The 27,469-nt window shown below is 44.4% G+C and overlaps 1 protein-coding gene across 2 annotated transcripts in view; it reads left to right on the plus strand.

Annotated features, from left to right (window-relative positions):
• sema6cb (semaphorin 6Cb) overlaps nt 1–27,469 on the plus strand; it is a 122,672-nt gene that overhangs the window by 40,346 nt on the left and 54,857 nt on the right. For both annotated transcript variants that reach the window (XM_014200836.3, XM_014200832.3), the window contains exon 3: nt 20,330–20,531. The gene's annotated coding sequence lies outside the window, so the exon portion shown is untranslated. The remainder of the gene's footprint in view (nt 1–20,329; nt 20,532–27,469) is intronic.

The raw sequence follows: 27,469 nt of genomic DNA on the forward strand, positions 1-27,469 counted from the left end.
AAACCCTCCCCCTCGTCCACAGCACCTTATCACCACCAATGTTTTTCTCTCACGGCTGCTTGAATCATGGCTGTAGGGGTAGTGGCTGGTTAGCCACCTCCCAGCCATCTTAGGTTTTGTCTCATTCCTGCTGTTTACTCTGAAGGAGTGGTAAGGAGTGGTAACTGGCTGCAGGGGGTTGTGTGGGGGGAGAGCGGTGTGGATCGGTTGTTTTCTCCCAGCAAAATGGATTTGCAGTGATGGATTGCATCAGTTGAGCCCTACAGGACGCTGCCTGTAGCTGAATCATAGCTTTAAACAAATTACGTGGGCATAGCGGAGCCGTTGTGCTCCGTGCCCAAACTCAAGACCTGGCTCGTCGAGTGCACTGCCAGGGCATGCATGCCAATTACCCCTGCTGACTTGCCAAGAACAATGAAAGAGAGAGAGAGAAAAAAATAGAGCTATTTGCTCACTTGCTGAGGCAAACACATTTCTAAAGCACCATTTCTATTCACTAAATGAGTCAAAAGAAACAGTCACGCAATGTAATGACCATGTTTTTTCATGGTAGGTTATAGACTGCATCCATAGGCCAAGCCACATGTGAAAGAAACAAAGCCTAACTGCGTAAGGCTGGTAGTTTATGGTCTGTGCTATCCGGGATCCTTGGAATGTCACTACCCTCCATTGAAGTGAAATGGGTTTAGGGTAGGGGTGATGGTTAGGATTTAGGGTAAGGACACCCCACATATCCCAGACAGCCCTGACCAGCAGTTTACCCTCAGAGTTAGAGACATGAGACTTCCTCTTTTTGGGCTGGTAGGGTTTTTCTTACCCTGGATAGCAGGATTCACTGTAGTGTGTAGTCACACCATATTACCCTCTATCTACCGGTGAGTATTTGGATCAGGATTCACTTGCGATTGTGGCAGTCTATTTGGGGAGGATGACAGTTCTGTGTATAGTGTGGCGGTGGTAAAAAGTGGCAGAGTTATTTGCAGATGTTGGATGGGAAAGTTCCTTGCAGTCTGGGTGGTCCTGAGGGATGAATAGGCCTCTATTACAATGACCCCTCATCACAACCCTTGGGCGGTGTAGGCCTGTCTTCATATAGATTGGAGGGACTGCCATAGGAATACGTAGAGAGCACAGGATCTGAGTAATCATTTGTTGTTTGTATTGTCTCATCTTTTTCTTGACCCAGAAAAATGCATACACACTTTGAGCTGTTTTAAGACAGTAAATAACAAGGTTAAACTCCTTTTAATAGCCCCGCCAACCCCTGTCCAACCCGAGCAGGGAGGTTGAGGCAGGGCTGCACGACCCGGGCCCTTGCTTTTGGGTCTGGCGTGAATTAAGACGAATGGAGCCATCCGACTGTCAGATGATGAATTGCAGTCTGCGGGAGAGCCTCTCCTTTATGTAAAAGAGGCACTCGCAGACATGGCACTTTCATCAATCAGACGGGGCCCACTGTAATTTCATTACAACGGCAGAAAGAGGAGCCAGTGTGCCGATGCAGCAGACAGACTCCTTGACAGACCCCTGTTTTTCTTTTGCTGTTTGGAGACTTAACCCTCTCTGTGTCTATGGCTGGGGATGAGACACTTTCGGTTTATTTGGAGGCAAAAGCTATTCGCCCCACTATCTCAGTAAGGTTATACATTATTGCAAAGTTAAAATGTCCACCCACAATTCAGTTGTATTGCTTCTACAGCGATATCTCAGTCTCAATTAAAGTGACACCTGGGTCTCACATTCACACTTCCCACAAAGCCCAGTACAGCTCCCCGACAGCGGCCCCCCATGCTTAGTCAACACTTCACAGGCTCCGGAGATGAGTTTGGTACAGAGCGCTGCCCCAAATGGAATTCCTGTGCGTTCCGGATGTGTTACATTGGGACTATATTGAAATGGCAGCAGAGGAGGTGGAACAAGCCATGAGTGAACAGCGGAACAAGGCTAGTGTAATCTCCAGGTGAGGGAGCGCAAAAAGTAGAGCGAAAGTGTGATTCCTCCCACCTAGTTTTTCTCTCCACGCTTTCCAATTACCTCTTTTTTTTTATACTGTTTCCCACTATTTCTCATTCTTTCTCCTCTCTCCCCCTCTCTCTCTGTCTGTCTCTCTGCGTGGGGTCGTTCAGTCGCGGCGGCGCTCACAGCTGGGGATCCGGAGCACTCCAGCTGTTTTGGCAGATAAGCCGCTGCCTGCCCGACTGGCTTCCTGCCGCTCGTCAGTCGAACGGGACTCGCACTGTCACCGTTATTCACGCGGGACGGGCAGGTTTCTACTGCGATGGAATCCCCGTCGCCAACCATCGCCTAATCCCCTGTCCCAGAGAGTGAGATGGCGAGAGTCCAAATCAACAGAACAGCTCCTTCTCCTGCTACACAGATAGTGACGGTAATGGAAATAATGAACTGAAAATAGAAAACCCTTGTCCACATGGCTGAAGATCCTATGCATCACAGCGATGGTATGTTCGAGGTAGCTTGTGTTGCTAAGATAGTCTTTAAACAATAGGACAGAACTTTCTGAATGATAATAATTCAGTCATTTATTTGTACGTGCTCGTACAAGTGTTGCTGTCAACTGTCAAACCAAAAGCTTGTTGCCAAAAAGCTTGTTGCCATAACTTTTCCAAAAGTTTGACGCTGAGAAGGGGTGATGCTGAAACACTGGAGTTCTATAATTTATAAAGTTCTGTCCTATTGTTATTTTTTTGAAATTGTTATTTATTATAAGGATTCAGTATCCCATAGACCAGAAAGTGGCTTGCAATTTCACAATGTCATAATATGCAATGTTGACATTCACCCCATAAATATATGATGTGTGTTCCCATGGCAATCAAAGGGACATGATATGAGTACTCAAACAGTGTGCGCTGCATTCAGACGTTGTCTCTCAGACCCCCTTGTGTATGGAGCCTTTCAGCTCCATTATTACGCCTAATTGATTTGTTATTCCACTAATTATTGGGATATGATATCTCATTGTCACCCATGATGATTTGATCAACTCTGAAAGGTGTGACAGCTGGCAGTACTGAGACGTACAGTCCCGTAGGCGCTCGCAGCCCAACGTCCCTGACGTACCCTGATGTGAATGGAGAATCAGGGTTAGCAGCTCCATCCAACTGGAAGGTGGCGAGTTTACAGCCGAGGGCAGAGGGCTTAGATGATATTTCTGTACCTGGAGCAGGGAACTGATTGCCTGATGAAAGCCCATGCAAAAGGTCAATAAACAGCGGCCCAGTTATTGTGTGGCAGATTGAGAAGGAAATTGTTTTGCTGTGCTGGGAGGTGTGGTCTGTGTGTGCTGCCTGGTGCCTGGCTATTTCCGCTGTGGGTTTCTCTTGGCAGCGAGTCTTCCAGCTGACCTGTCAGTGTTACTCAGTCTGTGGGACTGTGAAATGGCCCACCACGGGGCCCGCTCGGGGCCCCACAACCTCTCCAGCTTTCTCCTTTTATTTCTCTTTAGCTTGCTCCCTCTCTTGCACTCTTGTTTCTCTGTCCCCCTTTCTCTTCACGAGAGGTTTAGTGTTTCCTGTTGGGATCCCGTTTGCCTGGCTTGAATACAAATCAGTCGAAAGAGAGAGACCAATTTTTCATAATGCGCTGGGAACACGCCAAGAATCGGAGCAGACTATCTCAACAGACCATCTTGCTTCCAGTTTTTTGGGGCAGTGTCTGCCGTTGAAGTATCAGGTACACGGTGAGTTTGTCAAGTTGCTTTTCTCTTTGTATGTGGGTTAGTTTGTGTTAGTACAGATTCTGCTGCAAGTCTCTTCCACACAACCTTTTGTGTACAGTATTCTATGTCTATGCCCGTGTGTTTGTATGTTAGATCATTATGAGTGGGTGTGTGTTTGTGCAGTGCTGGCCAGCGGGACTGCAGTATTTTTCTTCTGGTGGAGCGATGGAAAGAGGCTGGTCCTTCTGGCACTTACATCAGTGGGGCCGACATTGGCAGCCCCAAACCCTGAGGACCATTAGCAGACCAGAGTAGTCCTGTAGCGGGCCTGCCTGGCGGCCCGTGTCCCACTGGTTTCCATGAGTCTCCTTCCAAAACACTGGCTCGTGCCAGGCCACGACATGTCAGTGTTTATGGCCACCCCTTGCCCCCTGGCCCTCACTGCATCCATTCATCCAAACAGCATGTTGACATAGAGTAGTGCGGTCATTAATGTGCACCCTCCAATGGTTCAAGAACATGAGGGTCAGAGGTTATTGTTTTTTTTTCTGAAACAGTTCATGAGTAATGGTTTATAGTGGCTGTGAAAAAATAATTGATTATCTAGTTAAAAAAAATGTAATCTATGTTTTTCGGGCTTCCGAGTGGCGCAGCGGTCTAAGGCACTACATCTCAGTGCTAGAGGCGTCACTACAGACCCTGGTTCGATTCCAGGCTGTATCACAACTGGCCGTGATTGGTCCCATAGGGTGGTGCACAAATGGCCCAGCGTTGTCCAGGTTAGGTATTTGGCCGTGGTAGGCCGTCATTGTAAATAAGAATTTGTTCTTAACTGACTTGCCTAGTTAAATAAAATAAAATACAACGGCTATTGAAACACGAGGCATCTCCATATTCAAGGCTGGGGAAATGTAATTTCTGAGAAATCCCAGAGCATTTTAGTGTCATCCCAACTCCATCATGTCCTACATTGGAAACATGCTCCTTTTCCAACTGGATGTGTACCAATTTGTGTTGATTTGATTTTGAGTAAGAATTTCACTGCTCAGCAAGTTCTCTCTTTTTTTTAACTCTTTCTCTACTGGTTGAGAGGTTAGCTTGCCTGCGTTAATTAACCAAGCTCGGTAAAGAGACATTTTGTTATTCTGAATGTCAGCATGTGTTTTTCCTCTTTGTTTGAGCAGCTGCTTTTGTTGAGGAACAGATTCTATTTGTTTTTTGTTCAAATATAAATAATGAGTCAGTTATGGGGAGAGAAACATGAGCTAAACCAAACCTGCTGCCAGGACTAGAAGTCTGTCTCAGCTACAGTAACTGTTAAATTAGCAGTACATTAAGCACCAATGGATGTTTTGAAGGGATGAAGTGTATGAAGTAGGCTAATGACTTTTTGGGACTGTAGAGGAAGTTACACACACCCTTGGGTTTAGTAGAACTTCCCTTTCTAAAAGTTTTTTAAAAGACACGGGTTGAGTAAATATTGAGAAAGTCCATGCTAGTTATTCCTGTTTGACCTGTTTTAAAGTCATGTTTAATTTACAAGGTGAAGGCAGTTAGAAGTAATATTAACTTAAGCAATGAATATACAAAAAGCTAGTCTGAAAAATGGTCTGTCATGCGTATGAAAGGCTTAAGAGAAGCTGAGTTAAGAAGTAGACTGTTAATGTCATGAGGACGTTTTGTGCTACCTAGAGGTTGAGAATGCTGAAAAGCTCAACCTGTAAATGTTTCTCTGAACCGTAATACCAACACATCACACGCATTTCATTCTACATACATTTAAAGACATTTCATTAGTCACGGCACACTGCCTTCATCACGAGAAAACACAACTTTTCAGTTTGTGTGAATTTAAAGTTTTTGTTTTGGAGTGTGGTTGACACCATGTTGTTACATGGGCATGGAGCAGAATGCTCCCCCACAGGAAATGTCATGGTATACTGTGTCTTCTCAAGTCATGTAGTAGAGTGATGAACCTAAGAGGGCTTGAAGCAAAACCAGAAAGTCAACCACTTCTCCTAACCAGAAACCAACCTCCATAATTACAAGCCAATGCGCTCTTCCCTTTGATGTATAACTTTAGGGAAGTTGGTTGGATACCGCCCTATAGCGATAATTGTGCGGTGAGCTTACTGGTGTAAACTGGCTGTAGTGAGTCACCCAATTGGGGATGAGATCATTTTTGTTGCTCGGGGTGAGTTCGTTCCACCCAATATAAAGGGCTGTTAACCTGTCAAGGTATAGGGGGCAGTATTTTCGATTTCGGATGAAAAGCGTGCCCAGAGTAAACGGCCTAATACTCGGGCCCAAAGTCAAATATTTGCATATTATTAGTAGATTTGGATAGAAATCACTCTGAAGTTTCTAAAACTGTTTGAATGATGTCTGTGAGTATAACAGAACTCATATGGCAGGCAAACACCGAGAAAAATCCAACCAGGAAGTGTGGAAATCTGAGAATTGTAGTTCTTCTTTTGAATCCCTATAGAAAACTACAGTGTCTGTGGGGTCACGTTGCACTTCCTAAGGCTTCCATTGGCTGTCAACAGCCTTCAGAAAGTTTTTCCATCATTCTCCTGTAACCGGGCAGAGAATAGGAGCTCAGTCAATGAGTGGACTGCTTATGGACAAAGGACTTGGTGATGCGCGAGCCCGAAAGCGCGCCCCACCTTCTTTTTCTTCTTGAATGAATACGCTATTGGAATATTCGCGACGTTGTATGTTAAAAATACCCTAAGGATTGATTGTAAACAACGTTTGACATGTTTCTACGAACGGTAATGGAACTATTTGACTTTTCGTCTCTGGAACTGGGCTCGCGCATTATGCCTTTGGATAGTGATCTGAACGCACAAACAAAACGGAGGTATTTGGACATAAATATGGATTATTTCGAACAAAAATAACATTTCTTGTGGAAGTAGGAGTCCTCGGAGTGCATTCTGACGAAGATCAGCAGAGGTAAGAGAATATTTATAATACTAATTCAGAGTTTTGTTGATGCCAGAACTTGGCGGGTAGCTGTATAGCTTGCTTCGATGGCTGAGCTATGTACTCAGAATATTGAACAATGTGCTATCTCCGTAAAGTTATTTTGAAATCTGACAAAGCGGTTGCGTCAAGGAGTAGTGTATCTATAGTTCTTTCAATAACTGTTGTAAATTTTATCAACGTTTATGATGAGTATTTTTGTAAATTGATGTGCACATTCACCGGTAGTTTTGGTGGGAATACATTTTCTGAACATCACGCGCCAATGTAAAATGCTGTTTTTGGATATAAATATGAACTTTACCGAACAAAACATACATGTATTGTATAACATGAAGTCCTATGAGTGCCATCTGATGAAGATCATCAAAGGTTAGTGAATATTTTAGCTGTACTTTTGGTTTTTGTGATGCATGTCCTCACTTGGAAAATGGCTGTGTGGATTTTCTTGTGAAGTTTATGTCCTAACATAATGTAATTTTTTGCTTTCGCCGTAAAGCCTTTTTGAAATTGAACAATGTGGTTAGATTAACGAGAGTCTTATCTTTAAAATGGTATAAAATAGTTGATTGTTTGAGAAAATGAAATTATGAGATTTTTGCTGTTTTGTATTTCGCGCCATGCTATTTCACTGGCTGTTGAATAGTGTGGGACTGTCACGTCCCAATTAGCCCAGAGAAGTGAAATCCTCCGATATAAAACACCCCATCCATTGTCATTGTTATTTCCAGGTTGATGGCTTTGAGATCTGAGGCAAAGTGTAATTTTTTTTTCCTCGAGGAGCATTTTACATGAAGTAACATGGAAGTAATCAAATCAAATTGTATTTGTCACATGCGCCGAATACAACAGGTTCACCTTACAGTGAAATGTTTACGTACAAGCCCCTAACCAACAATGCTTTAAGAAGTTTTAAGAAAAATAAGTGTTAAATAGAAAATAAAAGTAACAAATATTTAAACAGCAGCAGTAAAATAACAGTAGCGAGGCTATATACAGGGGGTACTGGTACAGAGTCAGTATGCGGGGGCACAGGTTAGTCGAGGTAATTGAGGTAATATGTACATGTAGGTAGAGTTAAAGTGACTATGCATAGATAATAAACAGAGAGTAGCAGCAGCGTAAAAGAGGGGTCTGGGTAGCCCTTTGATTAGCTGTTCAGTCTTATGGCTTGGGGGTAGAAGCTGTTAAGAAGCCAATCTACACACGTAGTTATGCAACCAGGGTATGCATGCTCCATTCCTGGTTTCCAATCAGAGATTGAGGGATTTCAGACAATATGAAATCTCATCTGCCTCCTGGATCCCCATGATTACAAAAGAGCCTGGTGGGGAGGGAATGGGCGAATGGGAGCTTAGAGCACGGTGGTAGAAAGGACAGCGTTGACAAGGCAACTAGAGCTCATTATTTCTCCATCTATGCAGGGGCACGGTGCTCCGTTGATGGGCACCAGAAGAGAGGATGGAAGGATGGATGAGGTTACGCCCACGTCTAAAGGGCATCCAGGATATGACACGACTGGACTGTAATCCAGGATTACCTGTCCGATTCTGTCGTCTGTGTCAACGATCCACGTCAGCGGAGATAACCACACCGGCCAAGACTTTGACTCACTGTGTGAGTGTTTGTCTCTGTGATATGGCTCTGCAACATCTGCAGTTGGTTGTGAGTTGCCCAGCAAGCCCAGACTGCACAGTGCCCAGGTTTCCACAGTGGGTCTGGGAGGATGTGTGGTATTGACACAGGTGAGGTGTCTGCTGGCAGAGAGACTGGGGGTGTCTGGTTCTGAAGCATGGCAGGGTGTAATAAAGATCTACACTGTAGCTCTGTGTGTGAGAGAGGTCCTCTGAGACGTGTATCTTGGGGTTTAGAACTACAGGTCATATTACAGTGGGCTGGATTACAGAAAACCCCAAGAACAGCCCTGACTCCTGTCTTTGTATAATCCACTTCCTCAACGGTGTATTGCAACAGAATAACAACTGCTATTTAAATATCATGTCTTCAGTGATGTCTTTCCACAGCAAGGCTCGGTTTGGAGGTGATGTTCCTCCTGCAATGTTAACAGAGGGGCACTTAATGTGTACACACGGATTGGGGGGGAATTTGGGAGTTCTCTCCTTTCGGGAATTTGCACTATTTTGGTTGAGTACTGAGGCAGGCAGCGAAAGCTGCATTTTTCATTTTGTTGGTTTATACATCGCTCAGTGAGTTTAAGCAGTTTTGCGGCTTTGCCTCTAAAATTAGAGACTAATAGATTTCTCTACCAAAGTTGGTTCAACTCAAAAAATGTCACTGTCAACTTGAGCGACTTGTACTCTGTGAGGGTTGGTAAAGGTACAATAAGCTTAATTTTCCCCAATGAGTGATGGATCTAGTGTCTTGACAAAGATTCAGTGAGTCTACAGTGAACTATTCCTGTGAACTTTGAAGAGAAAGCTTTCGTAGATAGAAAGAGCACAGAATAGCTGTGAATTTGTTACCAAAATCATTGTCTCCTTCTCAAAATGTTAATGTTTTTATAATAGGCCTGCTGGTCCTTCAGGTTCGATAAGCTAGACCTGTGGGTTGGGATGGCTTATAATTGCCTGTTCATTTAGTTTTATTACGTCCCTGAGCCAGTGTTCTCTCTCCATTTTGGATGTGCTATGCTGTAATTTCTCTGTGTGACTGTGATATAATTATATTTAATAACAAGGAAACGAGAGAGCCTAAGATGGCTATCTTAGACCCTACATTGCTACTGTTTGTCAGAATCCATGTTTACATTGACATTTTCCAATGAAGTTGTCAAAATGACTGAAAGGAAACAAATGCATGCATGGGACCCACGCAGGCAGGCAGCCAGGCAAAAACCAACCCTACTGTGTGCATTTCTGCACATACAAATACACACGCATGCACTGAAATGTGCTTCTTGACTACAGCCATCACTCTAGCATTCACCACCCCCTCTCAGTCCGCAGGTCATACATTTACACGGCATGTATGGCATCTGTGTGTGTTTGTGTGGGTGTTAAAGTTTGTGTGTGTGTGTGTGTACAGGATGTATGCTTTTCCAATGGAGGATAGTTGGAGGAAAGGGGGGGTCTCCCCCGTATAATGTGGTCTTTAATAAAGACACAGGTTGCCAGATTGGAAGTGTCAGTGTGTTGCAGCATGCAGTCTCTCAGGGTGATTTATGACTGTGCTGCGAGGCTATTAGATTATGGGCTCCAGCTCTGCTCCGTGTAGGTGATAAGAACAGCCTACCGCCATGGGAAAACTCCCTGTTCACGCGCCTCATTTCAGGGGGACTTGGCAGTTTTTTTCACTAGGTACCGTCTGAAGGAAATTGTATCTAAGCACATTTGCCTGTCTTGTGGGTGTATCAGCGTTCCCATTTAATGTTTGATCCTTTAAAAGTTTGGGGAGTCTTGCTAAGAAAGGGGAAGTAGTGAATTATTATCATCGGCACTCAAAGTATTTTAACATCACCGTCTCATTTTCACCTCTTGGGTTGCTGGCTCCAATAAATGGACCCTAATCAAAATAACTTCATCCACTTACATGCAATTCTGTCTAATTTTGACAAACCATTCTTACCTTAGAAGCAGAACAACAACCAAATCTGCAACTCGGCAGTTTCTCCATTTCACCATGGGCCTGAAAAGGGGCTGTGGGGGGAGAGGGGTTAGGTCGCGAGGACAGAGTGCTGGGGTCAAAGTTTGCACTGCAGAGCGCCGTGGCTAAAAGGCCAGTTGTCAACCGCCGGTGAAAGAAAACAATGGGGCATCGGCTGGAGCGCCTGGGGGGAAAAGGACGAGTCAGGGTCGCTTTCAATTAGCGCAGCAGGCCATCTCTGCAGCTAGCCACAGGGGCCGGGAGGAGGTGGCGGTGAGGGGTGAGGAGTGGGTGGAGGGGATCGGGGAGCAGGTGCAGCACAGCGCGAGAGAGAGAAAGACAGAGACCGAGAAAGAGAGAGTCGTGCTTGTCCCCGACTGCCCAAGGAAGAACGCTTTTGCCTGGAAGGAAGCAAAGGGTATGTGTGTGTGCGTGTGTGCGCATCGAGAGTGAACTGTAGAGATAGGCTTACTGTTTGAAACCATGATGGAATCCTGACAACACCTCGTTGGGAAGAAAGCGTAATGACATCTCATACTGTCAAAAATCCTGATGATTCATAAGACTTGAGAGGAGAAGGGCAAGGATCAGACAAAGGACCTCTTCTGTAAATCCCATTATAGTGGTCTATCACTCTGACATTCTATACTGGGGATTTTTGTTTCGTTTTTTTACTTAACCTTTATTTAACTAGGCAAGTCAGTTAAGAACAAGTTCTTAATAACAATGACGCCCTACCCCAGCCAAACCCAGACGACTCTGGGCCAATTCTGCGCCACCCTATGGGACTCCCAATCACGGCCGGATGTGATACAGCCCGGGAAAGGATGAGGCAGTCCGGCTGTACTGTATTCAGGAATAATGAGTTGCCTTTGTGATTTCTGGATTGGCCAATAAATCGTATTTTCCCTTCAAAATAACCTGATGAGTTTGGAAGTAGGACACTACAGTATGTTGTTTCACACACTTTACACACACTCCTGAGGTTTCTGTGCTCCAGCTGGCAGGATATGACTTGCTATGCTTTAATGTGGACGCACGCACACACACACACACACACACCCACAATGATATGTGTCGGATCCATACATAAGTGGATTCGTTTCTATTGTGGGTGTTGGCGTGTTGTAATAATTTTGGACATACCAGCCAAAACATATAGTATACACACACACACTCCCAGTGTGCTCACACGAGTTATTCCAACCATGATCTAGGCCTTACCACCAGTTACCAAGGGCAACACGTAAGGCTGACACATACAAACACATAAGCACAGCATTGGATGCATTAATATGCACATACATGGAAACATTGCACCGCAGGGCTCTCCAGAGGGTGATCCGGTCAGCCCAACGCATCATCAGGGGAAACTCTGCCTCCCCTCCAGGACACCTACAGCAACCAGTGCCACAGGAAGGCCAAGAAGATCATCAAGGTCCTTAGCCGCCTAAACCTCGCCCTGTTCACCCCGCTACCATCTAGAACCCGGAGACAGTACAGGTGCATCAAAGCTGGGACCGAGAGACTGATGGAAGCTGTTTATCTCCAGGCCATCAGACTGTTCAACAGTCACCACTAGCTGGCCTCCACCCATTACCATGCCCTGAACCTTAGAGACTGTCACAAGCCGGCTACCACCCGGTACTCTACCCTGCACCTTAGAGACTGTTGCTGTACATAGTCATTTAACACTGGTCACTTTAATAATGTTTACATATTGTTTAACCCACTTAAAATGTACAGTATATACTGTATTTTAGTCATGGCTCATCCTATATAACTCATTTTCTATTCACATACTGTCCCAACTGTCTATACACACCATTTACATACGTACTCTCCTGACAGTTTATTAGGTACACCCACTCCGTTCCAGAAAATGGTTAGCTCCTACAGATAGCGAGTCACGTGGCCATGGCTTGCTATATAAAGCATGCAGACAGGCATTGAGGCATTCAGTTGCTGTTCGATTGAACGTTAGAATGGGCAAAACTAGTGACCTAAGTGACTATGAGCGTGGTATGATCGTCCTAGCCAGGTGTGCCGGTTTCAGTATCTCAGAAACGACCGACGCCATGGGATCTTCATGCACGACAGTGTCTAGGGTTTACCGAGAATGGTGCAACAAACAAAAAGCATCCAGTTAGCGGCAGTCCTGTGTGCAACAACAGCTCGTTGATGAGAGGTCGAAGGAGAATGGCAAGAATGGTGCAGGCGGTTCACAAACAGGCAAGTAACAGTGCAGAACATATCTTGGGATGCACAATTCGTCAGTCCTTGTCACTGATGGGCTATTGCAGCAGATGACTACATTGGGTTCCACTCCTATCAGCTAAAAACAAGAAGAGGCTCCAGTAGGCACGCACTCACCAACACTGGACAATTGAGGAGTGGAAAAACATTGCTTGGTCCGACGAATCCCAGTTCCTGTTGCGTCATGCTGAGTCAGAATTTGGCGTAAGCAGCATGAGTCCATGGGCCCCATCCTTCCTGGTGTCAATGGTACAGGCTGTTCGCAGAGGTGTAATGGGGTGGTGAATGTGTTCCTGGCACACATTAGGTCCCTTGATACCAATTGAGTAACGTTTCCATGCCCCGAATTCAGGCTGTTGTGGAGGCTAAGGGGGGTCCAACCCGGTACTAGATGAGTGTACCTAATATCTGGCCAGTGTGTGTGTGTGTGTGTGTGTGTGTGTGTGTGTGTGTGTGTGTGTGTGTGTGTGTGTGTGTGTGTGTGTGTGTGTGTGTGTGTGTGTGTGTGTGTGTGTGTGTGTGTGTGTGTGTGTGTGTGTGTGTAATTTAATACATCCGCTGCTGTACATATCATTGTTAGTATATACAGTTGAAGTCGGAAGTTTACATACACCTTAGCAAAATACATTTAAACTCAGTTTTTCACAATTCCTGACATTTAATCCTAGTAAAAAATCCCTGTTTTAGGTCAGTTAGGATCACCACTTTATTTTTAGAATGTGAAATGTCAGAATAATAGTAGAGAATGATTTATTTCAGCTTTTACTTCTTTCATCACATTCCCAGTGGGTCAGAAGTTTACATACACTCAATTAGTATTTGGTTGCATTGCCTTTAAATTGTTTAACTTAGGTCAAACATTTCAAGTAGCCTTCCACAAGCTTCCCACAATAAGTTGGGTGAATTTTGGCCCATTCCTCCTGACAGAGCTGGTGTAACTGAGTCAGGTTTGTAGGCCTCCTTGCTCGCACATGCTTTTTCAGTTCTGCCCACATATTTTCTATAGGATTGAGGTCAGGTCTTTGTGATGGCCACTTCAATACCTTGACTTTGTTTTCCTTAAGCCATTTTGCCACAACTTTATGAAGTATGCTTGGGGTCATTGTCCATTTGGAAGACCCATTTGAGAACAAGCTTTAACTTCCTGGCTGATGTCTTGAGATGTTGCTTCAGTATAGCCACATAATTGTCCTTCCTCATGAAGCCATCTATTTTGTGAAGTGCACCAGTCCCTTCTTCAGCAAAGCACCCCCACAACATGATGCTGCCACCCCCGTGCTTCACGGTTGGGATGGTGTTCTTCAGCTTGCAAGCCTCCCCCTGTCACGTCCTGACCAGCAGATGGAGCTGTTGTAGTAGTTGGGGGTCAGGACGTGGCAGTCTTGTGTGTGTCTTGTGACTCCTGATCAGGAACAGCTGGGAATCGTTGTTCCTGATTGGGAGTCATATATGTAGGAGTGGTTTGTCACTGGGGTTTGTGGGTGGTTGTTTTTACACTGCATTGATAGCCTGTAAAACTGTCACTGTTGTGTTTATTGTTTTTTCAGTGGATGCTTTACTCCTTTTTTTGAAAATTAAAATATGAGTATCCATATTCCCGCTGCGCCTTGGTCCTCCTTTCAACAGCACGAAGGATTTTGTGACACCCCCTTTATCCTCCAAACATAACGATGGTCATTATGGCCAAACAGTTCTATTTTTGTTTCATCAGACCAGAGGACATTTCTCCAAAAAGTATGTTCTTTGTCTCCATGTGCAGTTGCAAACCGTAGTCTAGCTTTTTTTATGGCGGTTTTGGAACAGTGGCATCTTCCTTGCTGAGCGGCCTTTCAGGTTATGTCGATATAGGACTCGTTTTACTGTGGATATAGATACTTTTGTACCTGTTTCCTCCAGCATCTTCACAAGGTCCTTTGCTGCTGTTCTGGGATTGATTTGCACTTTTCGCATCAGAGTACGTTCATCTCTAGGAGACAGAACACGTCTCCTTCCTGAGCGGTATGACGGCTGCATGGTCCCATGGTGTTTATACTTGCGTACTATTGTTTGTACAGATGAACGTGGGATCTTCAGGCGTTTGGAAATTGCTCCCAAGGATGAACCAGACTTGTGGAGGTCTACCATTTTTTTTTTCCTGAGATCTTGGCTGATTTCTATTGATTTTCCCATGATGTCAAGAAAAGAGGCACTCAGTTTGAAGGTAGGCCTTGAAATACATCCACAGGTACACCTCCAATTAACTCAAATGATGTCAATTAGCCTATCAGAAGCTTCTAAAGCCATGACATCATTTTCTGGAGTTGTCCAAGCTGTTTACATACACTAAGTTGACTGTGCCTTTAAACTTCTGACCCACTGGAATTGTGATACTGTGAATTATAAGTGAAATAATCTGCCTGTAAACAATTGTTGGAAAAATGACTTGTGTCATGCACAAAGTAGATGTCCTAACCGACTTGCCAAAACTATAGTTTGTTAACAAGAAATGTGTGGAGTGGTTGAAAAATGAGTTTTAATGACTCCAACCTAAGTGTATGTAAACTTCCGACTTCAACTGTATTGTGTAAATTCATCGGGTATACACTGAGTATACCAAACATTAAGAACACCTTCCTAATATTGAGTTGCACCCCGCCCCTTTTCCCCCCAGAACAGCCTCAATTCATCAGGTGATGAACACTACAAGGTGTCGGAAGCGTTCACCATGTTGACTTCCCACAGTTGTGTCAAGTTGGCTGGATGTCCTTTGGGTGGTGGACCATTCTTGATACACACAGGAAACTATTGCTTGTGAAAAACCCAGTAGAGTTTCAGTTCTTGACACAAACTGTTGCGCCTGGTAACTACTACCATACCCCATACAAAGGCACTTAAATATTTTGTCTTGCCCATTCACCCTCTGAATGGCACACACACAATCCATGTCTCAATTGTCTCAAAGCTTAAAAATCCTTCTTTAACCGGTCTCCTCCCCTCCATCTACACTGATTGAAGTGTATTTAACAAGTGACATCAATAAGGGATCATAGCTTTCACCTGGTCAGTCTGTGTCATGGAAAGAGCAGGTGCACTTAATGTTTTGTATACTCAGTGTATCTACATATAGATTACATTTGAAGTACTGTTACAGGCTATTTGGGTTGTTAATTGGATTTGGACATTTTGGACATTTCTTATTTTTAATTTGTTTGATTATATGTGTACTTGTTTGACATTTCACTGCATTGTTAGGCGCTAGTAAATTATGCATTTCGTTGCACCCGCTATAACATCTGCTAAACTGTGTATGTGACCAATAAACTTTGATTTGTACATGTCTGCGATCAGTGATCAATGGTCCTGCGTGGCTCAGTTGGTAGAGCATGGTGTTTGCAACGCCAGGGTTGTGGGTTCGATTCCCACGGGGGACCAGTACGGAGAAAAACATTTATGAAATGTATGCATTCACTACTGTAAGTCGCTCTGCTAAATTACTAAAATGTAAATGTAAGGTGCGATGGATAGGTCAACAATTAGAATACTATACGGAAAGGCATTGACATGACTACATGTTTTGGGCTTTGCCAATGTGGTGAATGGGCTCTTCTGGAGAATACAGATCTCAGTGTGCCATGGCTGTGATGAGGTTTATTAACTTTATCTCAAAGGATGGTTAGAAGATTACAGTAAGTGTTGTTCATCAGAAACAATCATTGCACATTTACCTAATCTACATCTCTGTCTTATCAGAGTGTGTAGCCAGATGTCGACGGCTAAGAAGATACCTCCAAAGGAAATAGGAGGAAAGACCTAGCAAATGAAAGTAACGATATCATCAGGATGGGTGATTTGGTATACAGGGGGTTGAGTAAATTTCGTTCCGCAGACACACGCTGTGCAATAACGGAGAAAGCCTCTATTGAGAAGCCGCTTGATCAATTCCTCGTTTCTACCAAGTGCATGTTGCACAAATGTTCCTGTATCTCAAATGACATACCCTCTCAATCCTGGCGTCAACCATAGAAACTGAACAGGCAACCCCAGTCTACCCAACCCCCTCACAGTTTACGCTACCCGTTTCAGCATTCGGTATCCCTATCTCTGAATGCCAGCATGTCAAATGCACTCCCCTATCAGTTGCCAGCTAGGTCTCCAGACTATTACATTCTCCTCCCCTAAAAGACGGCAATTAATCCAATTAGTAATCAATCAGCCGTCCGGGCCCCATGTCTCCCCCAAGCTAATGGAGGATATGACAGCCGGGCCCTGCATTATTAATACCTCCATTTCAGGAGCCCAGGGGCCCCGAGGCGCCAGGGGCCATTGATCACCTCTGCAGCAGAGCGAACCAGCGCACTGCGCAATGCCTAATGGGAGATCTGGAGGGAAGAATGATCTGAGAGATGGATGGAGGGTGTGGAGGAGGGAGAGAGGGTTTGCAAAGACTTCTAAGGAGGACACTGAAGGTTTTTTTTGGAAGGCGGGAGGAATTGCACATAAATGGTAGGAGGTGAAGGTTGGAAGGGATAGAGATAGAGAAAGGAGGCAAGAGGCGAGGAGCCTGCAAGGGAAGAAGGAGGGATTTGAGGGCAGAAATGAACTGGGCAGGGGGGGGTAGTGCCTTTTTTCTCCCTGGTTTGCATTCGCCCTTTTGCAGGTTTTACTATTATAATTTCTTCCATCCTAGCCACATGTCCTCATCTGCTTGCATGCGCCTCCCCTACTTTAAATCAAGGTGTTTTGGTACTTCCCACACTAACTATACCACACAGGTCAATAGTCTACCAGTCTGTCTATCCTGTCCTCTATCCACCATTCATAGTAACAATAGTGGTAGCTGGATTGTTTGTTAGTTTCCATATTGCAGATCTGGACAATCATACCACATGTAAAATCATTCAAAGCTGCACCAATTTTCAATATAAGTGGAAAGAACAGTGAAGACATGAGACACACAGCTCCCTTATTGCTCTTGTTTAGGAACAATACAATTATCCTACCTAGATTAACCTACAACACAACATTGAATAATTGCTGTATTGTTTTCAAGTGAGTACAACATTCTACTCTAGGCTGTAAACTGCAGTGAAAATATCATTTGAATAACGGTGCCCTGTGATTTGAATATTTCATTCCATTTGGATCAGGGGGTCTACTGAACTGTTTATAAGGTATAGAAAGGCACAGTAGCAAGCCAGTCTGGCTGTATTTTAAGTTGTGATACTGAGATGCGCTGTCTGTTGTGGATCATCATTCTCTCACGTTGTCCTATAAAAATGTGGCCACATATGCTCCCAGCAGGCCCAGTTATTCAGGAAAGCTTAACGCGTGGTCTGCCTCCGCTCTGATATTCCTTACGCACGTAGAACCAATAAAGCTTTAATATACCCTAAATATTTGTCATTTAACTTTTGAAATGTATTTTCTTTTATGAATGGCATAAACACAACTAGTCACAATTAGGGGACTGGACGATACCAGTATCGCGATACTCGTTAGTATCGTGGCAAGGAGACAAAACACAAAGTGGATTTAACTTCTTTATGAAATCTGCCCTAATGTTGGAAACAAATATCCCAATCAACATTGTTTCCACTAGGGATGGGCATGAGTACTCGAATGGACGTCAAAGGTTACTACTTTTTTGAAGATTGTGTTCCACAATATAATATAACCAGTTGACTCGTACACCAAAGAAAATCATGTGAGTACTTGAACAGTAATAAAATGTTAAATGCCTAGTGTCCATATAATTTCAACCAAGAAAATCAATGTGATCAATGTGATAATATCCACGTTAATAAACACAGGGGGAAAGGGTGTGCACATTATTTTTACAGTTCAAAGGGAGGCTCATGTGAAAATATTTGTAATGTTGGTGCATTTTCTTTGATGACACCAAGTTGGACAAGCTGTCCTTAAGGCAGGGGAAAGGGAGGCTCAGTGCAGCCAATCCAAGCCAATAAGATTTAGAAATGATTGGTCTGAATAGTAAAAACGTGATGAATGATTTTATATTCTCCATATATATGTGTGCACCAAAACCAATTCTCTCAACTTCTGTTCCAGGGCATGGTATGGTTTGTTTTTAAGAAGAAAAAAAAGTAAAGACCCCGTCTAGAAGTTTTCATTTCGTGTATTCAGTACTGCAAGTCGTTCCATGTTGGGCTGGGGAAAACAAGCAAGCACAAACAACAAAACGCCTTGCTCATACCTTCTCTTAGCCTCTACTCTGAACAGACACAATGTGTGCCAACAAAATCAGCTGACCTTAATTTGAGCTATCCTATGTGCCAGAGGCTGCTAAATTAGCTATTCAACACATGTTGACAGGGCCTCTGCGATGGTTTAGTTTAGACTCCAAAATGGCTGCTCTGTGCCAAATGTGACCACTTTGGTCTTAGGTCTTAAGTATGTGAAAAGGGAAATCAGTGGTACAGGGTATTTGTAGTTGAGCACTGACATCAATCCTGTACAGCAAACTTCTGTTTCCCATGATTGGGAACCCATGTCATTTGGCATGTAGACCAACACGCATCCACTTACCGACCCACACCGTGTGAGCGAAGGTTCGCGTCCCCCTCTTCACCACATAGGTTTAGTCACTGTGGGTCGTTATGCCAAGGAACCCACGCTAGCCTAATTAATGTGGAGAATGCTGGGGTGGTTCTGGGTTTATAGCCTTATTCATGGGTGCATTAGACCACTGTTGGTTAGGCTCCTGAGTCACTCTGCAGTCTATAGCAGCTGCAGTTAGCTGGGTTAATATCCAGGGGGGTCAGAGAGACTGATGTCCTCCATCCGCTGGGCTGTGTGAGTCAGTGAGTCAGTTCAGTGAGTGGACATACTTTAGTAATCACAGGATGTAAGGGAGAGCTCCAGGGTCACGACCTGCAATCCGCAGCCATTTGTGTGCGACCCTGTGCGCATGAATGGATGTGCAGCAGGGGGCGTATTTGTGGGCGCAAGATGCATTGACCACATGCCATTAGTCAGCGCTGGTTGTTAGCGATGGGCGCAAGACTCATCGACCACATGCCATTAGTCTGGAATGGATTGAAGGGAAATTCATCTGTCACGGGTTCCCATCACTGCAAGGGGGTTTCTTTAGGAGAGATGGTAAAACCATGATGATACAGTTAGCTGACAAGGCCGGTTATAATTCAAACCCCCAGATGGTTCTGAACCGATGAGGCTCTGAAGCTCATAAACAAGCTTCAGTGGAATAGCCATTTGTAACACAGAGTTGTTAGCAGCAACTTTATATGAAGTACCATTAGGCTGTTAGCGTTACTATGTAACAAACAACCTTAGATGATTGACAGCTCTTTTTTTCATTAGCGTCTATATTACACATCCATTGTAGGCTGTTTTGAATAATCGAAACAATTTGAGACTATGGGGAAATGGGCTATTTAAGAAAGGGATAAGTATAGAGAAGTTCTCACACTATACTGTAGCTCCGCAGCTTCTCTGTCGCCTCACCATCTCAACGCCTCTACCCCCGTGGAGCCCCACACATCTGGTTCTATTTAGAGCTCATCTGCTTGTGTTATGCTGCTATGTTATGACAGTAAAGCGACTGAGGAGATTATGCTAAGAGGATGTTTGCCCCCCAGCACGTCTTCCTCAGTCACGGGTCAGCGGCCCGTTGCAGTATCCTGCCGAGGCTGTGCGTTGAAAAGGCAGAGGTTATTAGCCTGTGTGTTTGCAGCTCAGCTGTGCTCTTGAGTATCTCCCTCCCGTTGTTTACGTACTGGGCCGTCACTGCTGCAGCGCACCGCTCATGTTGTTCGCCTCTTGTTTTTTTTTCTCTCACAGGAAGTTTGCTGAGGATTGCAAAACTAATCGTGAAAAAATCTGAGGGGGGTTTCAACCCCCGGCTCTCCCCCAACTGCACAACACCCTCCGTACTTATCGGATCGGACCCTCTGAATTCTTCACCTCTGTTGGGAGGAACCAAAGATCGACTGGGCCATTTGACGGTGTAACCAATAACCATCCATCTGTACTGATACAGGAAGTGAGTACTGTCACCATTATTCTTCCCTCCTCATATCTACATTTCAGACTTAGAAACTTGGCTTGGAAACAGGATCCAAGTAGTCTAACCCATGGGTTTAGATGGAGTATGACGTAAAACATGCTGGCTGTAATAAATGCTGACTCGTATCTAATGGGTGTTCTATAGCTCAAAGGTCACAGAGTGGTGTGCTATGATGCCTGTAGTTGATGTTTCCATGGCCTTCCGGATAACACCCGTAGCTGACTACGTAAGCCTTCACATCATGAAGTGATTGTTGTCCACTGTGGAAATGAGCCCCTCAGGACTTTCATTTGAAACCTTACCTGTATAGGCCCGGCTTTGATGGACAACCGCCCTCAATGCTTTATATAACAGCACAGCTGCAATTCTGTCTCTGTCACCATTTTCACTCCCTGTTGCCCGTATTTTCAGCCTTTTGACGGGACGAGGGTTCACATTGGACACACCTGCGTTCATACCCCTTGATGTGCATTGGCTTTGTACTGATAGCCCTCTTTTGGCCGGCTATGTATACAAACACCACGGGCCATTGTGTAGCGTTGTGCATCAGTCAAAGTGAGTGCAAGCCAGCCACTTGCATTGTTGTCAAATATGTTAGCAGGCAAACAATGCATTAGGGTTTGGTGTGCAGGCCATGTAGAAAGAGGATATAGGTGTTGTGCTCAATTGGTCACTGGCAGAGTAGTTGGGTGTCTACAGCTGGCTCTGATATGGTTGGCCATTTTCTGCTTTTCATTATGGCTGCCACAAACGGTAAAATAGGAAAGACCACCAGTCAGTGGGAGCATAGGCATGTAATGTGATCAGACGGATGCACTGAATGGCGGGAATTGTCACAGCAAACAGTGTGTGTGTATATGAGAGGACTGTGTCTCACATTGCTTTCATACCTTGTCACCCACTCATTTCACAATAAAGCACTGTCCCCGTCCCACGGGCCTCACACAATGTGTGGTATTCTATTCATATCTTCCATGCATCGCTGCAAAGGTTGTTTCACTGCTTTTTCTAGTAAAGGATAGTAAGAAATAAGCTCTGATTTGTAGTGTACACTCCTTTTAATGCCTTGGTTGGCACCAGTTTATTGCCCTGTCCCAAACCTCAGTACTCTATAACAGCTCATATAAGACATTCATCCAACTGTTTCCATTGCCACTGGAGGGTCTTCACTGATCGGTCTGATAACTCGAAAACACTAATTTCATCCTCAAGACTCAGTCAATCTTACCAATCTTACCAAACATCTTAACAAACATCTTACCAATCTTACCAAACACTATAAACTCGTAGCTGATATTGATGGTTTTTTTATTGAGAAAGTCTTTACCTAATTCTACATAAAGCTAAGGTGTGTTGTGGTCTGAATCAGTAAAAATTTGCTAGCTAACTAGCGACCTGCTTTCTGGCTGAAATCAAATAAAATTGTATTGCTCACATACACATTTAGCAGATGTTATTGCAGGTGTAGCGAAATGCTTGTGTTACTAGCTTCAACAGTGCAGAAATATCTATTGTAACAATTCACAACAACACACACAAATCTAAAAGTAAAATAATGGAATTAAGAAATGTATAAATATTAGGACGAGCAATGTCAGTGGCATTAAATAAAATACAGTAGAATAGAATACAGCAAATACATATGAGATGAGCCGGCCCAACTCTTTTCTCTGTATACATCAATGATGTCGCTCTTGAGGCTGGTGATTCTCTGATCCACCTCTACGCAGACGACACCATTCTGTATACTTCTGGCCCTTTGGACACTGTGTTAACTAACCTCCAGGCGAGCTTCAATGGCATACAACTCTCCTTCCATGGCTTCCAACTGCTCTTAAACGCAAGTAAAACTAAATGCGTGCTCTTCAACCGATCGCTGCCCGCACCTGCCCGCCTGCCTAGCATCACTACTCTGGACGGTTCTGACTTAGAATATGTGGACAACTACAAATACCTAGGTGTCTGGTTAGACTGTAAACTCTCCTTCCAGACTCATATTAAGCATCTCCAATCCAAAATTAAATCTAGAATCAGCTTCCTATTTCACAACAAAGCATCTTTCACTCATGCTGCCAAACATACTCTCGGAAAACTGACCATCCTACCAATCCTTGACTTCGGCGATGTCATTTACAAAATAGCCTCCAACACTCTGCTCAGCAAATTGGATGCAGTTTATCACAGTGCCATCCGTTTCATCACCAAAGCCCCATATACTACCCACCACTGCGACCTGTATGCTCTCGTTGGCTGGCCCTCGCTTCATATTCGTTGCCAAACCCACTGGCTCCAGGTCAAGTCTTTGCTAGGTAAAGCCCCACCTTATCTCAGCTCACTGGTCACCATAGCAGCACCCACCCGTAGCAAGCGCTCCAGCAGGTATATTTCACTGGTCACCCCCAAAGCCAATTCCTCCTTTGGCTGCTTTTCCTTCCAGTTCTCTGCTGCCAATGACTGGAACGAATTACAAAAATCACTGAAGCTGGAGACTCATATCTCCCTCACTAACTTTAAGCATCAGCTATCAGAGCAGCTTACAAATCATTGCACCTGTACATAGTCCATCTGTAAATAGCCCATCCAACTACCTCATCCCCATATTGTTATTTCTTTGATTTATATATATTTTTTGCTCCTTTGCACCACAGTATCTCTACTTGCACATTCATCTTCTGCACATCTAACACTCCGTGTTTATTTGCTAAATTGTTATTATTTCACCACTACGGCCTATTTATTGCCTTACCTTCCTAATCTTACGTCATTTGCACACACTGTATATAGACTTTTCTATTGTGTTATTGACTGTACGTTTGTTTATTCCATGTGTAACTCTGTGTTGTTTTTTGTTGCACTGCTTTGCTTTATCTTGGCCAGGTCGCAGTTGTAAATGAGAACTTGTTCTCAACTGGCCTACCTGGTTAAATAAAGGTGAAATAAAAATAAATGTAAAAAAGCAGTATGTAAACATTATTAAAGTGACCAGTGATTCCATGTCTAGGGTTGAGTAACTGGAGGTAGCCGGCTAGTGATGGCTATCTAACAGTCTGATGGCTTTGAGATAGAAGCTGTTTTTCAGTCTCTCGGTCCCATCTTCGATGCACCTGTACTGACCTTGCCTTCTGGATGACAGCGGGGTGAACAGGCCATGGCTCGGGTGGTTGATGATCTTTTTGGCCTTCCTGTGACATCGCTGTAGGTGTCTTGGAGGGCAGGCAGTGTGCCCCTGGTGATGCGTTGGGCGGACCGCACCACCCTCTGGAGAGCTCTGTGATTGCGGGCGGTGCAGTTGCCGTACCAGGCGGTGATACAGCCTGATAGAATGCTCTCAATTGCACATCTGTAAAAGTTTGAGAGGTTCGTAGGGGCCAAGCCAAATTCCTTCAGCCTCCTGAGGTTGAAGTGGTGCTGTTGCAGCTTCTTCACCACGCTGTCTGTGTGGGTGCACCATTCAGATTGTCAGTGATGTGTACAATGAGGAACTTGAGGCTTTCCACCTTCTCCACTGCGGTCCCTTTTGATGTGGATGGGGCGTGCTCCCTCTGCTTTTTCCTGAAGTCCACGATCAGCTCCTTCGTTTTGTTGACGTTGAGTGAGAGGTTATTTTCCTGGCACCACTCCTCCAGGGCCCTCACCTCCTCCCTGTAGGCTGTCTCGTCATTGTTGGTAATCAGGCCTACTATGGTTGTCGTCTGCAAACTTGATGCTTGAGTTGGAGGCGTTTGTGGCCACTCAGTCATGGGTGAACAGGGAGTACAGGAGAGGGCTGAGCATGCACCCTTGTGGGGCCCCAGTGTTTTGGATCAGCGAACTGGAGATGTTGTTTCCTACCTTCACCACCTGGGGGGGCGCCCCGTCAGGAAGTCAAAAACCCAGTTGTACAGGTTGGTGTTCAGACCCAGGGCCCTGAACTTGATGATGAGCTTGGAGGGTACTATGGTGTTGAAGGCTGAGCTATAGTCAATGAACAGCTTTCTTACATAGGTATTCCTCTTGTCCTGATGGGATAGGGCAGTGTGCAGTGCAATGGCGATTGTATCGTCTGTGGATCTATTGGGGCGGTAAGCAAATTGAAGTGGGTCTAGGGTGTCATATATTATAATAATATAAGAAATAACACACAAAAAAACGAAATACTGCAAAGTTCTTTAGGAGCTAGAAGCGGAGCTAGAAGCAGAGCTGCCATGTTTGTCAGCGCCATCTTTCCAGTCTCAAATCAATCTATATGAAATTAAAGAGATTCCAACAAGTTCACACACTTAATGCTGAATACTCCCGCTAGCTAGTGTAGAGAAATTCTAGCTAATAGCACTAGTGAGTTTTCATGATAAGGCAGTTTCTGTTCTGCCGTGACTAGTGGGCTGAGTTCTGCAGCACAGCTGACTGCTCTTTCGCGGCGTTATGGCATTGGCCAAATGTTTCAAAGTAGCAAGGCACAGTGCCAGCTGTCAGTCAGACATATGCCGATTTCTTAAAACAGTCCCATAACTTTGGTGCCGTACAACTTCATCAGCAAGCTGTCAAACTACCTACTCTAATGGCCATTCATACTGGTTGCCTCAGCTGATCGAGCATTGTTTGCCGTAGTAGCCAGTGCATCATAGCTACGGAGAGTGGAGAATTAGGAACTAGTGTTAGGCGGTTGAGCAAAATCATGATTCTTAGAGATGAGTTCCACGTTTGCTTAGACAGATGGCTCCTGGCAACTGTACGTCACGTTAGAATGACGCCATCTTATGTGAGAAAATGCTGGAGAGTGTTCACCTCAATTAGGTCATTCTTATTCAGTTGGGTGCGAACTAAGTTCTGACACCAGTCCAAACCAGTAGTACCTCAATAAGTATGCTGCCAGTGCTATTTTCCCCTTCCTCCTTTCTTTCCTTCCTTCCTTCCTTGCTTCCTTTTCCCCACAGCCATCTTCCTCAATGTTAAAGGAGGGCATCGCCACACATGAATGTGCTGTGACAAATTGGCTTGGGGACAAGGCAGATGGTGACTGGGAGGGGACTGGTTGTCACGCCGTTTGGTGACATAAATTGATCTCGCGGAGCGGAACTCATGCTCCGCTTGTGTAATCCTGCATACACACTTTCTCACACACACCCCTCCCTGCCTACTTTACCCCCCCCCCCCCCCCCCCCCTATCAATGATGTGTGCAGTGGATGCGCGTGTAACCTGTCACAGGCTCTCCGCTCCACTACCCTGGAAAAGAAGGGACAAGGAGGGATTTGACAGAGACGAGTCAGACTAATGGTAGGTCTAGGAGACTCAGGGGTTTACAGCAATATAGGCACTGTACATGTCAGGATGTCAACAACGAGATGTTCTGTTTACACAGTTGCCGTTGTCGACATTTGAGCAGCTAGTTTGTCTGAATGCCCGAAGTCCCTGTGGACAGTATTCAAGCAAATCCAGTTCCTATGTTTCAACACAGGTTGATGCATGTTGCTTACTTTTGATTTGTGCTTCAATATTTTGCTTACAGATGTAGCTTTCGTATTTTGTAACTCGACAGACTCCTGCCTCAAAGTAGTTTTTCCTCTGTTCATTGATACGATTTGCATTTATCATCTCAAACCGTAGCGTGGTGGGTGGGTGGCTGGCTTAGGATAATTGTGGGCTTTGGATCTTTTCACCTGGAGCGTGATGGGATAACTTTCCCACGATGACTTAATATTCTGTGAACACAATGCGTTAAGCTCCGGATATTGATCCACAGATCATTGCATCCTGTGGGACTTTCCCCTGAGGATCTGTGGGATCTTCTGTGTGGGAATGTTAATGCACCCCAACCTCGACTGGTCCTTAGAGACCATGGGAGGCAACACAGTGGAGATGAGTGAGAAAGAAACGAGCTAGGCTGTGTGTTCTTCCTCTCAAGGAATTAAATAGCGACAAAGCGAAAACTTTCAACTGTGTTTGCATTTTGATTGCATTTCAATGTAGGCCTGTAGGGAAGATAGGCCATGTGGAGATGTTCATATTGAAACGTATCCTCTTTTTTATGTTCCTAACTTGTTTGAAAAGATTAGTACAGATTTTCTCATAGGGACCCCACATGGGACCCTGACCCCAAGTTTGGGAACAAATCCAATACAACTTATTACTGAGTACCACTCTTTTTATTTTCAAACATAGTGGTGGCTGCATCATGTTATTGGTATGCTTGTAATTGTTAAGGACTGGGGAGTTTTTCATGATAAAATAGAAATGGAATGCAGCTAAGCACAGGCAAAATCCTAGAGGAAAACCTGGTTCAGTCTGCTTTCCACCACACAGGTGGAGATGAATTCACCTTTCAGCAGGACAATAAACTAAAAGGCCAAATTTTCACTGGAGTTGCTTACCAAAAAGAAAATGAGTGTTCCTGAATGGCCGAGAAACAGTTTTGACTTAAATCTGCTTGAAAATCTATGGCCAGACCTTAGTGGTTGTCTAGCTCTTTAGAGACCTACCCAGAAAGACTTACAGCCGTAATCGCTGCCAACGGTGCTTCTACAAAGTATTTACTCAGGCGTGTGAATACTTATGTAAATTAGGTCATTCTCAATTTCATTTTCAATAAATTAGAAAATTTCATTATGGGTTATTGTGTGTAAGTTTTGAATTAGGGCTGTAACACAACAACATGTGGAATAAGTAAAATAACTCAGGCCCTCGGCCTGTGCCGCGAGAGGATGGAGTTAGCCGTTTGAGAGTGGTGAATGTGCTGCTAAAAAGGCAAATCAGGGGGATGCAGGTGATCATAACGAACAAACCACTGTTCATAATTCCACTTGTTCGCAAAGGCAGGCGCGATTAGCATGGTCAAATAAATTATTTAAGCGTTCTGAGCTTTGATGAATGCTAGGAACAATATTTAGATGTTGACCGGTAATTGACCCGTAATTTATTTGATTTATTGTGTACAAAA

This window comes from Salmo salar, chromosome 05 (assembly GCF_965601325.2).
Source record: "Salmo salar chromosome 05, fSalSal1, whole genome shotgun sequence".
Classification (NCBI taxonomy): Eukaryota; Metazoa; Chordata; class Actinopteri; order Salmoniformes; family Salmonidae; genus Salmo; species Salmo salar.